Source organism: Scylla paramamosain, unplaced genomic scaffold, assembly GCF_035594125.1.
Source record: "Scylla paramamosain isolate STU-SP2022 unplaced genomic scaffold, ASM3559412v1 Contig34, whole genome shotgun sequence".
Classification (NCBI taxonomy): Eukaryota; Metazoa; Arthropoda; class Malacostraca; order Decapoda; family Portunidae; genus Scylla; species Scylla paramamosain.
Genome location: NW_026973699.1, coordinates 150001 through 155000, shown reverse-complemented (window position 1 = coordinate 155000; position 5000 = coordinate 150001). Strand labels below are relative to the sequence as shown.

The 5000-nt window shown below is 39.0% G+C and overlaps 1 pseudogene; it reads left to right on the top strand.

The window, feature by feature from the left end:
• Nucleotides 1-5000, top strand: part of LOC135097848 (Y+L amino acid transporter 2-like) — a 75059-nt pseudogene that overhangs the window by 38371 nt on the left and 31688 nt on the right.

Here is a 5000-nt window from a genome sequence, read left to right as displayed (position 1 = left end):
CAAAGGCATGATTTCCCGATTTCTAATGTTTTATCATATTGATGATGCAGAATTCTTATTAATCTGTCACTAAAATCATGAAAAAATAAATAAATAAACAACTTGAAATTCTTAATTCCACCACAGCTCATTACAAGTCTGTGAGAAAAGACACCGAGGCACTTCAGAATATTATCTTATGATTTCAGAAGTGAACGGAAAATCGCAGGTATAGTGAGTTTTGTTCCACGAGAGCCGATCGCTCAGCAAAAATGATTTACTTGTTTATATAAATGTCTATTAAAATTGCCTGAATTAATGAACACACCGAGGTCACAAATATGAGCCGATGTGTTTAGTTATCCTCATCACCATCCGTGTGGACGTTATATAGATGTTGATTATGTTGATGTGCATCGAGAAGCGTAAGACTAAACTGTGCACCAAAACCCATCGACAGGTACCCAGCACGCCCCGGCAGCAGGTCACTGATGACGTCATTGCCTGTTGTGTTGGCACTGTGACGTTCTCTCAAGTGCAAGATAATTATTCAGATTCTTATGCGCAATCTCTATATTGATGATGCAGAAACCTTGTTAAACTATCACTGGAAACATGAGGACGCCATTGAAAACCCTAATAACTCTCGTTAAAAGTATTACAATTAGTCGAGATCTGACGCGCAGACGTTGAAGAAAAGAGTATCTGGTGTTCTGAGGGAGACAAGGAGATCAAATACAGGACGTTTTGAGACAAAGTAACCAGAGGACAGTGAAGGGAATACAGTGGCAGCATTCCCTCTTCTGAAGCTTTCCGGTGCCTTGTCTGTGGCTGATCCTCGCAAGTCTTCTCTGCAAGGCTGCCCACTCTCAAACTTCTACCTCAAGTATTTCCTGTGCAGTCTTTGCATCCTATAATTGGCCTGGCTCATCGCTCTCAACATGAAGTAACAAAGGAAAACGGAATGAGAGAGAGAGAGAGAGAGAGAGAGAGAGAGAGAGAGAGAGAGAGAGAGAGAGAGAGAGAGAGAGAGGTGAGGATGGAGGAGAAAGTGAAGAATGATGGAGAGAAAGAGTAAGGATGAAGGAGAAAGAAAGAAGAAGGAAAGGGGTGAAAATGAAGGAGAAGAGGAAGAGAAAGAGACGGGATGAGAGAGAAAGAGAGGGAGAGGCAGCGAAAAAAACAGAAATGAGTAGTGAGCTAAGGTAGCCTCGGATGAAGACACACAATGGTTGGTCCTCCACTCTGTGATATAATCCGGCAATACATATCGCTCCCCCTTACGTCTCAGATTTTGCTTCCCTCTTAATCCATGGCACACTTTTCCGCCTGAGTTTAGGGCGGGAGTGTGTCTGGAACTGGAAGGTAGGAGGTACTTGGTGAATGTTGGAGAGAGAGAGAGAGAGAGAGAGAGAGAGAGAGAGAGAGAGAGAGAGAGAGAGAGAGAGAGAGAGAGAGAGAGAGAGAGGGGGGGATAATTTAATTTTACTATACGCAACATTTTTTTTCATTTATTTATTTATTTATTTTTATTTTTTTTTTTGTTGTTGTTTTTCGTCTAGTTTTCCCTAGTCTGTCAGGGAAAACTAGACGAAAAAAATCTATACGCAGCATTTATATTACCAACTTAAGTGGTCATCCATTTTCAGTAATCCAAATGGGAACTGAAAGTGAGACGTTTGCTTTATGAAAACTCTGAAGTGAGGAGTCATTCTGTGCCTTGCCTTCATAGACTCGTCATCCTTTATGCAGCTTCTGTATAACGCAGTGTTGTGTTATAAAGGTGCGTGATTTGGGAACTGAACAAGAACTAATATAATTATGGTATACATTCCAAAACTGAAATACATGAAATCTGAAAGGCCTGTGCATCGTAATAACATTATTTCTGAACTCCTTCCGAGATTGTAATGATGACAGAAAAGAAAAAGTGTACGTTGCTTGAAAAATTCTGGTAAGCCTTGGAACTCCCTGTCTGTTTGTGTATTTCCGCCTTCCTATGACTTGAACTCTTTCTAGAGGGAGGTTCAAATTACTTATCCTCTCTTTTTTTTTTTTTTTTTTTTTTTTTTTTTTTTTCTCTGGGGACTGTTGCCTTAGCGGCCTTTTTTGGTTCCTAATTTTTGTTACCCTCTTGCATAAATAAAAATAAAATAAAACATCGTATGTTTATCTCAGTTAAAGATTTATAAATATTAAATATAAAGAAGAATCGTGCAGTCTTGTGATCATTTCAGTACGCTATATTTTCCCCCACCGAGTATTCCATGAGATGTTTGAACGCAGCATCTTCCCACACAGAGGAAATGTAATGAAAAAGCCACTCTCAAGAAAACATCTTGTTCCTTTTGCATAAATATGAATGAAAATCAAATAAACACGCCAGTTGAGAGAGAGAGAGAGAGAGAGAGAGAGAGAGAGAGAGAGAGAGAGAGAGAGAGAGAGAGAGAGAGAGAGAGAGAGAGAACCGTATCAAACAGCACTCGATCCAGAAGTCATTGCCAGTTAATTAGCTGAACCATCGGAGTGTGTAAAGATTCAAGCAAATATTAAACTAACAATCTTTTCCCAATGGACGATATCAGCGGAATAAACTAATAAATCTCAAATGTTCTATACATATCAAGAAACTCTATAAAAACTTCCCCATTGTTATATTTGTTCCCTGTAGTAGGACACACACACACACACACACACACACACACACACACACACACACACACACACACACACACACACACACACACACACACACAGCTTCTCAGGTTATTATTTTTAAGGCATCTCTCATCCACGTATTTTTCCACGGCCGCATTGTTCCCGGGCAGTCAGTGAGTTCCGCGCGCTATCTTCATTGACGGGAAGAGCAACGACATTTTGATGGGAGTGTGTGTGTGTGTGTGTGTGTGTGTGTGTGTGTGTGTGTGTGTGTGTGTGGTTTGTTGGGTTGTGTTTTTCTTTATCTCTTCGTATTTCTTTTTTTTGTTCTTTTTTTTGTAAAAAGACTGCTTGGTATGGTGATAAGGGAGACAATATTCTTGGAAGCTTCTATTTTTATGTACAGTATATGCAGAATGTTCAGAGATGTATACCTGCATATATCTTTGTTGATTTTTCTCCATGTTCTGTGATGAGGAGAATGATAACATTCTTCCCACTTAAGGGTTAATATATATGTATGTGATTATATTAGAGAAAATGTATATAAGTTAGAACGTAAATGTTTTTTTTTAAATAAGTGAATAAATGATATACAGGAAACAAAAATGTCAGATACGTTGATACTTGCAGTGTATGAGAAGAGAGACTTGCAATTATGACATTACATTATAGTCAACAATCATTATTATCATTATATTTTAATGAATACTTCATTGTGCACATTATACAATGTTTGTTTTTATTTTGGGGAATAAAGTTTGGTAATTTTTGCTTCATTCCTTGAAAATCTCTCTCTCTCTCTCTCTCTCTCTCTCTCTCTCTCTCTCTCTCTCTCTCTCTCTCTCTCTCTCTCTCTCTCTCTCTCTCTCTCTCTCTCTCTCTCTCTCTCTCTCTCTCTCTCTCTCTCTCTCTCTCTCTCTCTCTCTCTCTCTCTCTCTCTCTCCTGGCGTGTGTGTAGCTGCCATCCATAAATTTGTACTTTTTACCCTGTACTAATAGAATAATAACTAGTGATGTCAGAAAGTCCACTGAATTTCATGTTGATAAATTGAATATAAGAATGTGGACTAATGGGCTGCTTTCTGTTGAGAGTTCCGCAGAGGCCAAGAATGAACTGTGGTGTGTCATGTGGAGGTAATTTATGATATACTGTTATTTATTTGTTTTCAGATACATTTTTTTCTTTCTTTCTTTCTTTTTCTTTCTTTTTCTTTTTTTTTGTAGAATTTGACGTCATTACTTTGGGCAACCTCACGTCTGGAAACCATTAAATGTAACAGAACCCGCAGCGAAGCATCAGAGGGCGTCAGTCTAAATTTTCATGCTTCCTGTGCGTGAAAATTTTTATAAGGGGGACATGAACAGTTAGGGATGTAGTGCCCTGTAGCAGTGCGTGGGCGGAGCGGCGGAAGTGTGAGGCATTTAGCTGCGGGGTCTGAGATTACCTTTATCTTTTCTTTTCCATTATTTTGTTTTATTTTGTTTTTCCTCCCAGTTTAGAATTGTATAAACTGATATGGACCTTATATGCTAATGCGCCTTATGCTCACGTGCCTTATATAACGGAAAAGACGGTACTTATAATTTTTTTCTTTAGTTTTTCCGCCCAGATTGGAACTGCTTAAATTCTCACGCACCATATGCTCATACACCTTATGTTCACGCGCCTTACATGACGGAAAACACTGTACTTTAGATACGAAAACAACACAGTCCTTGCTACGGAATATTAAACTGCGCTGCTCCTTCCAAACGCGTCACTACTCTACTCTACTCTTGCTCAAGCGGCAGTAATGAAGGCCGTGGAAGAATTTGGCCTTTGAAAAATTTACAACATAGAAACAAGTACGAGTTAACAAAGCCGTCCCCGTTCTTGAGGCGCCTTTGAATATCAGTCACGCGCAGCACACCGGAGTTTCGCTGTCTGTGGCATTACAATACGCGACCTTGGGTACACACATACTGTAGTCTTGAGTGTGGTGGCGGTGATGATTTGCCTGTGAGAGAAAGAATTGGCTTTGGTGGGACGTGTGTAGCAGGAAACAGACCCACACTGATTTTTTTTTATTATTTTTTTTAGGTTTCATTTATTTTTATTTGTTACCTTATTTAGTTTGGTTACTTATTTCTATATTTATCATCTATATTGTTTTACTACCGCAGTAGATACGGTACTCTAGAATGCACGAGACAAACAGTACGTGCGATGTTCACTACATTAGGTACTTACAGGGATGTAGCCTATGCGTGTGATCAGTTCCCTTTGGTAATGAAGCGCACAGAATCTTAATCTCCTTCAACATAAATAGATAATCATGTAAATTTCTTCTAACAAATATGAAAAATAGAATGTTTATGTC